Source organism: Pongo abelii, chromosome 13 (genome assembly GCF_028885655.2).
Source record: "Pongo abelii isolate AG06213 chromosome 13, NHGRI_mPonAbe1-v2.0_pri, whole genome shotgun sequence".
Lineage (NCBI taxonomy): Eukaryota > Metazoa > Chordata > Mammalia > Primates > Hominidae > Pongo > Pongo abelii.
The window spans coordinates 37,816,633-37,829,475 of record NC_071998.2 but is presented as its reverse complement, the minus strand read 5'-3'; the positions used below and the strand labels follow the sequence as shown (position 1 = coordinate 37,829,475).

The window sequence follows — 12,843 nt, the reverse complement described above, 5'->3', positions numbered from 1 at the left end:
TGGGTTCATCCTCAAAATTCTTCCATTAAGACAAAAGAAAGTCTTCCACATGGTTTGTCAAAATTATTCAGGTTTCCATGCAATATATCAGTTCTACTCACCTTCCTGGTGTATCAAATCAGTTCAAAGAGAAAGAGGAGGGGATTTAAAAATGAGTATCTTATTTTTATGCCCTTCAGGAAATCTGCCTTCCTCCCCATTTGTTACCAAATAAAATTGACAAACTGACCCAGAGTTAAATCGACTTAGGGATCACTCAAGGAGTGAAACCAACCACCTTTTCATAAAGAAATGCTCAGAGAAGAAGGTAGCAATTACACTTTATCAGAGAAAATGTCTTTCTTACAAAGTATAGCCATCAAGTGGAGATGTTTGATGATCCTTTTAAAATACCCTTAAATCAGAAGTAACTTAGCATGGATGCCCTTCATGTTGAAGAAAGAGAAAATATTTGATGATTTGATGATTCATCAAAAATTTGTTTCTATGCAACAGGCTTATTGTTATGAGAGATTTCAATGCAAAATTAATAATCAGCCTTGGAAAAGAAATGCCTTGAATCCTATAAAACTGGGATGACTTAAAAAGTTCTATTCCTGCTCAGTCAACTTACTGAAAACCATCATCATCTTTGATCTACAGGGATCTACAAGGGATCTACAAGGGAATATATCTACAAGGGATATATATACAATTGATCTACAAGGGAATATATCCAAAAGCTAAGCTAAAATCTCTCTTTCTTTAGGTCATAAATCAACTCTGCAATCAAGACTATGGAGAGTCCGTGCCAGGCAGATGGCTTTGAGTTTTATAAATTGGTTAGGTGTGGGGACATGATCAATAGTTTGATGATTTGACTAAGTAAAATGTGCTGAAAAAAAACCACCTGTAGGGAGGACTTGGATGACTCTGCACAAACTTTCTTGAACCTGAAAATCCAAACTGTGAGTCATATTGAGACTAACAAAGTTAATATGTGCCACCAAAGGAGAAGGCTATATCATCTCAGTGAAACAATTTTTGACTGTGGTTAGTATTCAGGAAATAATGCATTCATTGAAAGGTAAAACTGGCAGTAGGCTTACGATGGCAATGGGCAGTGCCAGCAGTGGCTGTGGCATCCTGGAGCAGGAAGATTTGGTGCAGTTCTAGTGCAGCATAGGCCAGAGTGACGTTTCTGACATTTGGGATGCTACAGCACTGATAAAAGTGGATGATAAAGCTGTGGCTTCATTTAATCAGGCTCTAAAGAATGATGACATTTGTGAAACCTCAGATAAACCAAAAAGCATGCCTAATAGAAAACCTGCTAAGAAGAATAAAAGCCAAAAAAAGAATACTGCAACTTTCCTGAAGTAGTGGAAAGTTGGGGACAAACGTTCTGCCATTTGCTCAGAAGACAGCTGCATTTACTCTGCTACCATCGCTTCAGTTGATATGAAGACAGAAAGCTGTTTTGTGATTTACACTGCATATGGAAATAGAAAGGAGCAAATCTGTCTGATCTACTTTCTTCAACCTCTGTAGCAAATAATATAGGACAGAATGCTCAAAAGAAAGAAAATGAAAGTCAAGATTCAATGGATGAAAGCGAGAACTCCAGGTCCTGGAAAGAAACCATTTAGCATCAGCTCAGAAGCTACTCCATGGAATTCTGAGACCACGAAAGCCAGGTCAGGTCTAAAATTCAATAGCCCACCACCCACACCACCCTGCTTCCCCTCATGCTTGCTGTCTCCATTTCCTTCTGGACCACCAAAAATTCCCCCACCACCTCCCACAGGTCTAGATTTTCTTGATGATGTTAATGCTTTACGAAGTATGCTAATCTCTTGGTACATAAGTGGCTATCATACTGGCTATTATACAGGGTTCAAGCAAAATTATGCTCACGTTCCAATTAATGAGTAAATATGCCATTATTATAAAAGTGAATCTTACTTTTGTAAAATTTTATGGTTTGTGGAAAGCAAATGTTTCTGAATATTTTTAAATTTAAAATGTTAAAAAGTTGAAAGGTTAATGTAAAACAGTATTAAAGACATTCTGATACCAAAACTATTAGATAAAAGGTTGAGCTACATCCCTACTAGAATTCTCATGGTATCAAAGTATCACCTCACCAAAAACTTACTGGTTGGTGGTGTGGAAAAAATATACTTTTATAATAAAGAGTTCCGTAGGCTCTGATGACATTTTACATCACTAGTAGTCAGAAAAAACAGACATGTTTTCTGACTTGTGATGCAGTATGACCTACACATACTGCACTGTACACTCTATGACCTGTGAAGTGCTCTGGTCAAAAAACTTTAGCTGAAATTTAGTCAAGCCTTTAGATCTGATTTCCTGTTTGCAGGAGATGCTAGGGATAGAGCAACAAGTTAAATGACACCACTAAAGAAACAATCAGACAGACCCAGAATATAGAATGTTGTAGAAGATAACTGGCCTCATTGCTTCAAAATATCAGTGTTGCCAAAAAATAAAAATAAAAGAAGGTGGAATGGGTAACTCTTCCAGATTAAAAGCTACTTAAGAGACATCATAACCTAATGCAATGTGGAATCTTTGATTAAACCTAAGGGGGCTGAGAAAATTTGAATATGGACTAGATTTTGAATACTAGACCATTATTGCTAATTTTATGAGCTGTGAGAAGGATGTTGTAGTTTATAAAAGAATGCCTTCATTTGCACACTGATTTAAGAATGAGGTGTTATAGTGTCCCTTAAAATGTTTTAAAATGGTTTTGCAAAATGCTCATGAAGCATATATGGCAAAATGTTAATGAATCTAACTGGTGTGTATATGGGTGTTCAATGTGCTATTTTTTCCTATTTTCTGTATGTTTAAAAGTATATATATATTTTTAAATTAAAAAGGCAACACTGAAACAAGAATAAACAGTTTTCTTCTTATGCTAGAATTGCTACAAATTTGATTACGTAAAATAAACTTTAAAAAGTTATACTTGGTGTGGGTTTGCTGAATCAGGACAGACTAAAGCTTTCAGTGCCAATAGTTGTTTTCCTCAGAGAAAATTCGATTGGTGCGTTCTTCTGGTTTACTGTTATCCAGCTTGGGCAACATGGCTAGACCCTATATCTACAAAAAATAAATTAGCGGGGTGCGGTGGTGCATGCTTATAGTCCCAGCTACCAGGAAGGCTGAGGTGGGAGGATCCTTGATCCTGTATCCTTGATACAGTGAGCTGTGATCATGCCACTGCATTCTAGCCTGGATGACAGAGCGAGACCCTGCCTCAGGGGGAAAAAAAAATGATGGAAGACAGACACAGTTCAGAGAGAGAGAGTGGAAGAAGCTATGCTTCTAGCTTTGAAGATAGAGGGAGGGGCCATGAGCCAAGGAATGCAGGTGGCCTCTAGAAGATGAAAAAGGTAGAGAAATGGATTCTCCCCCTGGAAAAGACACTGGAAGAAATGCAGCCTTGTTGACAGTTTGATTTTAACCCAGTGAAACTCACTTTACACTTGTGACCCCTGAAGTTGTAAGATAATAAATGTGTGTTATTTTAAGCCACAAAGTTTATGGCAATTTGTTACAGCAACAGGAAACTAACACATCACACAATATTTAAGAGAAAAAAATAATTTGGAGAGTAATAGTGACTAAATTAGCATTTCTTTGTGTTTCAACATAGCAAAGGGCTACATATGTATCCTCTATAAGATGATGTGGCTAGCCACATCCCTTTCAAAACTGTGGTATGGCTTTTAAGAGTATAATGGTGAAATAAAGGTTACTGAGATGCTTGCTATAAATAAAATCACAGACTATACAATAACAATGACCATTTCCATGTGGTATATGTGCCTTAAGGAAAAGTGACATCATTCTAAGGTCTTGTACATGGTAAATAAATGAGTAGAACGTCTGGCTAACCAAGATCACAACTTGGGCTCACTCCAGGTGAATGCCCAACATTCTCTAGAGAATGGCTTCCCACACAAATACCACTCACCAAAGCTGTAAGACACTGCTGCATAAAGATGACAGTGATGCTCATACTATATACCCACCCTTCTCCAGAAGGCACTATACAACCATGTTTGAAAGGGCGTGCTCTCACACGGTCCTTCCTGTGATCCAGGGCACCATTCATGACATGTTTGTGTATGCTCAGGAAGTGTGTAGTCATGCAAGGGGGCAAACCAGTGGGTTGAAAAGGGGCTTCAACCTATGACCTCAGCTTCACCAGTGTTACCTGTAGCAATTGAGCTCATCAGGTGGAAATGGGTTCAACTCTATCTGTCCTATGTGGCCCAGCTCTGAGGCAAGAGACCTGGCTCCCTTTCATTCCAATGGGGTGAAAACAGCTTTGAAGGAGCAGCAGTCAGTTACATAGCTGATGACTGCCCTGCAAGAATGTGCACCTGAGGAAGGGCAATGATCACAACAGGCTGAAGACACTCGGGGCTGAATGGCAAACAGCACCAGTGTAATCCTACATATTGGCAAAATTCTCCACCAACCAGAGAATAGAGAATTGTTTCATCAGACTCCAACAGCATCATAACTACCATTTATTAAGCACTTTACTGTGGACCAGGCACAGTGTGCTAAGTGTGCTACAAACATCTAATTTTAACAGTCACCTTAAACAGAGGTCCATTGTTCATCTCATCTCACAAATTAGAAAACCAAAGTTTGGGAAAGTATGTTGTTTTAAGGTTATATGGCTAGGAGTGACAGACCTGGCATTCAAAACCAAATCTTTCTGCCTCTAATGTTATACTACCTTTAGTATAGTAGCAGAATAAGACATACTTTTAAGGAAAGAGGCAGCAGAGAATTGGCATTGAGGTAGCAACTTACCTGCAAGCCAAGGAAGATATTTATTTACGGCCATTTATTTAATTGGTTCATCATTTTTTGAGCATTTGGTCTATGCCAGGAATTGTGCCCATATAACTTGGAATCACCAAAATATCAAAGGGTATCAGGTAGTAGGACTTGGAGACAGAGTGAAAACCTACAAACTTCCAGAACATGCTCTAACAGGGAGAGGACCTGCCAGCTGAGCAATTCCACCCTGGACATGGCAGCAGCAGCCAGAATGACTTGGCAGGTGACAATGAAGAGGTAACATCTCAAACAAAGGTGTCAAGTTTGAGGAAAACAAACACAACCTCAACATGCAACAGGCTCAGGAAATGGGGCCAGAGACCCCAAATATGGAATGCGCCCTTCTTGCATGCAGGACTGATGTTCAATACCGGCCTATTCACCTGTTCAACTGATAGGCTAACACAAGGGCTGGCTTGGAGACCACATCAACTGCAAAGCCTCTTCAGCAACACTGATAACGCCCTTTAAACCCTGGATCCTGTGGGCCTACCCTTACTATGAGGGAGATGCTCAATTGTTACCACAAAGCAGCAGCTGTCAAGGTTCAGAACTCAATATCCCAAAATATGGCACCTTGCCATACTATTTTAAACTGGAGGAAACTGAGGAAACTCAGAAGCAGAAAGAGCACTCTTTTTGCCACCTTTCTCCCATGAAGATTGGTCATTTAAAAAATTTTCTTTGCTGGGCGTGGTGGCTCACACTTGTAATCCCAGCACTTTGGGAGGCCGAGGCAGGTGGATCACTTGAGGTCAGGAGTCCAAGACCAGCCTGGCCAACATGGTGAAACCTCGTCTCTACTAAAAATACAAAAAATTAGCCGGGCTTGGTGGCAGATGCCTGTAATCCCAGCTACTCAGGAGGTTGAGGCAGGAGAATCACTTGAATCCGGGAGGCGGAGGTTGTAGTGAGCCAAGATCAGGCCATTGCACTCCAGCCTGGTCAACAAGGCGAGAGTCCTTCTAAAAAATTTCTGACTTACCTCACCTGAAAGGAGGTCAAAAAGATCCTCATTCCAAAGGAGTCCTGCCCTATACCCTAAGGCCGGAAGAATCTGAACAATCAGGCCTTGCTAAGTGCCCCCAGTTTATTACCATTAGGTCATACCGCCTTTATGGATACTTCCGTATGACTGTCCATTCTTCATCAAAGTTAAGCATAAAAATGGAGCTTCCTCTGGGTCTCTTGGACCTTCATTTCTAACAGCTCCCATGTCACATAAAACTTTGGTTGAATCTGCTCTGCTTCTCTCTTGTTAATCTATTTTTAATGTAGGGGTGTCAGCCATGAACCTTGTAATGGGTGAAGAAAGATATTTTTTCTACCCTACACAGCCCAACCAAACCATATGCATCATAAGTGCGTATGATAAAAGTGATGGAAAGAGAAATCTGAAGGTATACTTTCAGTTCCACATGTCCCAAAGTGTTTTCCTCGAAACTACAGTGACCACATGCCCTGATTTGCCAAAGACAGCTTTGATTTATTCATGTTGTCCTGGGATGATTATTAATAGTGTCCCATTTCCTTCTCAAAAATGTTCCAGTTTGCCAGATCTACTGGTATGGACCTATAGTCCTAACTACTTCTGAGACCAAGGCGGGAGGTTCACTTAAGCCTAGGAGTTCAAGGCCATACCATGTTATGACGTGCCTGTGAATAGCTACTGCACTACAGCCCTCGCAACACAGGGAAATCCTGTATCTAAAACAACAACAACAAAAAAATTCCAGTTTGGCCAAAAAGTTACACGGTTAGCTAATCCAGAAAACCACTTCTAGAGATAGTAATAGCTGTGCTGTCCTTCTCTGAAACTGTGCTACCCAAACTATGTTATAAACCTTGAAGAATGAAACATAGTTTAAAAACGATTTTGAGGCTGGGCGTGGTAGCTCAGGCCTGTAATCCCAGCACTTTGGGAGGCAGAGGCAGGCGGATCACAAGGTCAGGAGATAAAGACCATCCTGGCTAACACGGTGAAACCCCGTCTCTACTAAAAATACAACAAAAAATTAGCCAGGCGTGGTGGCGGGTGCCTGTAGTCCCAGCTACTTGGGAGGCTGAGGCAGGAGAATGGCGTGAACCCGGCAGGTGGTGCTTGCAGTGAGCCGAGATCGCACCACTGCACTCCAGCCTGGGTGACTAAGCAAGACCCCGTCTCATAAAAAAACAATAAAATAAAATAAAAACTATTTTGATAAAGAAACATTTTAAATGCCAAACAGCTATTATTATCTTGCATAACTACTATTGTGTTACATACTGTTTGGGAAATATTGCATTAAATAAAGTTAAACAAGTTTGACTATTGGTGGAACATGTGGCTTTCCAAGATTTAATATTTTAGCATGTCATGAATTACCAAGAGGGTCATATACTGGGCAATTTTTCCAAACTTAAACGCAAAACCATTTCTCATGAAATGTCAAGAGGTTCATGTTCCACAAAATGCTCCCACATTTTCATTTGATAAATACAGGTGTCTCGTATGTCTTGGACTTGTTCTAGGTCCTGGAATCAGCAGTGAACAAAACAAACTTCTTGCCCTCAGGTGCTTCTGTTCTAGTGGGGGAGACAGATAATAAACATAGAAACAAATAAATATTGTAATTTGGAAAACAATGATTTATCCCTCAATTGATTCAAAGTCAAAACTCCCGACATCTAACAATTCTGAGGGATACTCATGAAGCAGCCTGTCTTCAGATGTGAGTTGGCAATGATTTGTGTCTCTCAAAAGCCATCGCTGGGCATCGTGTTTCCTGAATAAAAGAAGCTTCCCTTAAAAAGTCTCCGCCTTTGAACTGAGTGTGCTTCATTTGGCATTCTCATTAGTATAAATGTGCTTTTGGGGGAGTCCATCTTTATTTGGATTGCTTGTGGACCGTATTCATGTGTACCTTTAATTTAATGCTATTTCCTGTCCTAGCTAGACTGAGGTGCTATTTAAAACAGCGTCCCTTTCAAAAGAGATGTTAATAGGTGCTTAGCACCCAGGGAATACATTCCAACAAATGAAGAGTTATACATTCTATGCCACACATCCCATCCCCTAGGGCTGGGGCGGCTAGAGACAAGAAGGTTCTTACACACGCACACACACACACTCACACACACACACTCCTACCCTCTGATTGGTTCTGTGCAGAATAGAGACTCACATTTAAATGAATAAGCCAAGTTAAAACTTTCCATCCTGGAACAAAGCAAAAGGAAAGCCTCTTTATGTTGCAGGGACTATAGATGCCACGGGCTGAGCCTGTCCCAAAGCTTCCCTCCACTGCTCAAAAACTAAGCCATCTTGCTGCGTTTAGCACTTCTCACCAGACCACCCACCCAGACACGGATACACAAACCACATGTGTGAGGAATGCTGTTCGGCTAGGAAATCAGTATCAGTATTTCAACCTTATTACTTGCACAGACGGCCCTTTTAGTGCGACTCATTTGTTTTATCTTTTCAATAGCTTTGATTATTTTCTTTTAATGGCCTGGATTTATCCTTTTCTACCCTTTTGAAGCTTCAGAACTCTGTGGTGGGGGCTGCATGGGGTGGGAGACATGATTACATGATTGAGGGGAAAATGAGCAAATAAATTTGTCTTTACTCACCATCTATCTCCCACTCCTTGTGGGCGCCTCCTATTCCATGCGGATTGCCAAGTGTCCTAGTAGTCACCCTGAATTGTTCTAAAAGTGGACTCAAGGAGCCTTCTCATTCAGGTAGAAGACTATTTGTGCTGTTATTTAAGAGCCATAGGGCCCAGTTATCATTATCAGAGTGTTTTCTGGTTTGTGCCGTATATTTCTCTCACTAGCTCCTAGGGACCACATTGGTTACCCTTCTTTAATTAAGGGGAAATTAAGACCAAGAGGCTAAGCTGAGAGCCAAAGGCAATCTAACCACCTCTGGAAAGAATTGGAAACGCCTCTACAGAAGGGGACCACATAAACAGGAAGGTATGGATACTATTACCTGGCAGAGAAAGCAGAAGCTTTGAAATGTGCTCCGTGTTTTCTATTTGGGTGGTATCCCTGGCAAGGAAACCAATAAAATACCCTTAGTTGCTCCACTAATCAGAATAAAACAAGACCACTAGTTTTGGAGACTTATTTCCCTGAATTAGCAACCAGAGAGGTCTGGGGGTCAGGCTTGGTTATCTGTCATCTCTCTCCAGGTTTCCTTGCACATCGAAATGGGGCCATAAATTGGAGAGACAGGAAACAAATTATTGGGGAAAACCATGTGGTGCAGTGCACCCCTGGGTGAGTGTGCTTCAGCAGGGCCCGGGGCTGATCTTGACCCTTTCTGTACACTGGAGAAGGTGTAAGGCCATTATTTTAAATAAAATTGAGTATCTACGCCACAACAAGGGAACAGATTAGTCCAATCCAAGTATGGTCATTAGAAAGTTCTACTGCCACCCCAACCCATCTGGGACTGATGCTTCCACATCTAAACTCAGTTTCGGGTTGATAAGAGACAAAGCAGTCCCCTCTAATCCCCTAAATGGCTTGTCAGCCTGAATGAAGATAAAGTCAGTTTCTCAAATTTGATGTAAATCTCTTTACTGTTAAGTAAGAGCATCACACCCAATTCCTTGGTTATTTACCAAACTGAATGTATTTTATTCTCTTTGTTGTAGTAGTTGTTCTCCTTCCTGTCTAATCAAGGTAGCAGTTCTTGCTGTGAAAGTAAATGCAGGGACTTTGTAAGATCGACGCTCTCTGGCTATAGCACATTGCTTCTGAACAAAACCCTCCAAAGAGATAGGAGAGAAAGAAAAAATACCATGCATACACAGCCTAGTTTATGCCAAAAATGTATCCCACCACTTCTTGTTCCAATCTTTGCAGAGTTTAAAAAAAATTATATATATACTGGCTTTAGGACACAGAAGATGGTGTTAGACATGAGGGACTCCTAAAATGAATGAGGCATGGACTCTCTGCCTTCAGCTGGTTTTGGACACATTGTCCTTTCTCTGGATGCCTCAGATCTCCCCATCTATTCTTCTTTAGAAACAGCATCACTTCTTGAGAAAAGGCTAGGGGCTAATTTTTCCTGTATGCAAAATAAAGCCAAACTTTGGTCAAATGACTCGTAGCAAATCAGTACAATTATACATTTTAAAAAAGGTGCTGAAACAGATTATATGAGTTTAAGTAAAAGACCTATTTCTATCAATCTGTACTTACATTTCAATATGGATTTTAGAGAAGGGAAATACATCTTACAGTGTGCCTTGAATTCACACAAAAGCATGTACACATACACAAAGTATCTTTCAACATAACTACACATATACAGTCCATTAAAAAGATACTGACAGATTTATAAAATGTATTGGCCTTGCACTGTTAATATCAATAATACATTTTCACTTAATTTATTTTTGCACTGCATGGTAGCTCTGGCCACCATTAAGGATCTGTCAGCATTTCCATCATAACTCTATTTTCAGAATACTGGAGTACAAGTGCCAAAACACATATTTACAGTTTACAGACAGCGGTGGCTTTGTCTTCCTTTTAAATTGACTTCTTCAATGCGTCTTTACAAGGAATATTCAGGGACGGCAGTGCCTATATAATAAAAAGCATCATATAAAACAAAAGAGGTCAAAAGATGTAGACTTCCTGTCCGAGACTAAACTAAACCATGGGAATTGACTCCTTAACTTTCACTGCAGCTGTAGTAGTCTCTACATCATAGTCATAGTTTTAGAGCAACAGTCCAAAGCAAGATTACTCTGATAATATATATGTATATATATATATATGTATATATAAATATAGGAGCAGTACATAGCATTAGTACACAAAACGCTAAAGGTGGAAAGTAATAAGCATAAGCAAATTACTCCAGAGAAGATCACTTCTACAGTGACAAAAATAAACATGAACCACCAGACACTGACCGTTTCCAACACTGGACATCCAACTCCATTAAGTAGGCAAAGTTAAAACATTTAAGAGTAAAGTCTCTCTTAAACAAGTATATTAACTACATTTGTGGAGCTTGAAGTGGTAAATGGGATGTTATACAGGCCTAAAATTGTTTCTTCTCTTTTTTTTAAAGATTAGGTGGGCCTGTAAAAGATATTGGCAAAAAAAAAAAAATTTTTTTTGAAGAAACTTTTTAGTGGAAGAAAACCAGTATTACTGGCTCTTTCCACCAAAAGGTGAATATTCAGATTAGAGAGACTTAAATTGCCTAGTAATTTAAAATGTTTAAGACACTCTCTTACGAGATATTTTTTCCTGATCTGAAGTTTTTATAGTCTTCCCTACCTTGACACTATATGAACGCATTTATAGACATACCTATTTGTCTGTATTAAGATTGAGAGAGAGGCAGATTATGGTTAGGATCGTGAAATAACTGCAAAATATTGTTGCTAACATGACTGTTACATCTGAAGACAGAAGGAACCCCAAACCCACCAACACACATCCTGCTGCAAAACCAGAGGCAAAAGCTAAGTTATAAGGGGGTAGAGGGGCAGGAGCTCTGTACATACATTTTTTCCCCTGGCTAATTACTGAGGAAAAATTTTTTAAAAGTTTATCATACTCTGGTTGGTTCAAACCATATTCACATTTACCCAATTAATTTTATTTGAAACATCTATTTATATATGTACACCAAAGAAATTAAACCCTGCCATTTTCCCTTTGTGCTTAAGAAACCAGAGCCACTGTTAGCGTACTCACATGTCAAAGATATTCTTAATAGGCTTCAAAGTTGGGTGTATATAAGTGTGACAGAACTGAAGGGGTTATTTTAAGAGAGGTTATAACTACCTGAAATTAATTCAAAGGGATCTTTTTATTTCTGTATTTAAAAATTAGATAAGAGCAAGATTACCACTTCAAAAAAAATAACGTAACTCTCACTCTTAATTTTGTGAAAAACTTATTTTGCTATCTTGATGAGTAGAAGATGGATAAGTTTTTCTGAATTTTATCAATTTACAAACTTACATTTTAGGATACTGTGAAGAAATTAACTTTATTACCTAATTTTCAAGTCTAAAGTTTATCATATAATAGCTGCCCTTCTTATCATTATTTTTGTTTCGTCATTTCTTATCTTACCTAGTTTCTTGGTTAGTAACTTAAGGGAAAAAAATTTTACATTGGCAAATCATATTTTTTGCCCCATAATTTAGTTACAGAAATAAAAATGGCCTAAACTACATATATACGTTTCTAGTTAAACTACACAGATATATTAAACCACATAAACTTCTGGCTTGATCAGAATATGTGAGTTAGCAGTTGGAAATTTTAAAATATTTTAAAAATTTGCAACATTTCCATATAAACATTACCCTCCCCTTCCAGCTATAAAGTTAAAAACAAAACGCAACTGAAACCACACAATTGATCAATCATCTAATGTCCAAAATGACTCAAAGTTTCTCTGCACATCGAGAAGTGGACAATACAACAAATGCTTCAAGTACGGATCATGCCAATCATCATTAAGAATCATAACATTATTGAGAAAGTACACTTGTCCTCTGGGAGGACGCTTCAGAGAAATAATTTACAAGGAGCATGGCTGTATTATAATTTTTTAAAGGAAAAATAGTTTCTTTGGATAGAAAGAAACAGTGTAAAAAATCCCCTTTTTAAAATGCAGAAATAACTCCATTATCAATCTGCATTTATATAACTGCCCAAAAGAATGGGTCTGGAAAGACCATTTTCTGTACAGACACTAGTTAATCTCTGTATGAAAAGACAGCATCTGGCATGGGAACAAACAAGGGAGATACTGGTCTATTAGCACACATAGAGACTTTCTTAAGGCTGATCCAGTGACGAACCTTTGGATCCAGAAGTATTTCTTCATTTCTCTTCATTTCGGTTGTATTTCTAGTAAAAACTTTGAAGATGAGCTGTTCTTACTTTTCATTTCTCCACTTATGGAGAAGATGGAATAATGACACCAAAAGT

General features: G+C 39.0%; 1 pseudogene; it reads left to right on the top strand.

Moving 5' to 3' along the window:
* The first annotated feature begins 1,089 nt into the window (after positions 1 to 1,089).
* LOC100442430 (survival motor neuron protein-like) lies at positions 1,090 to 1,914 on the top strand (annotated as a pseudogene).
* The last annotated feature ends 10,929 nt before the right edge of the window (positions 1,915 to 12,843 follow it).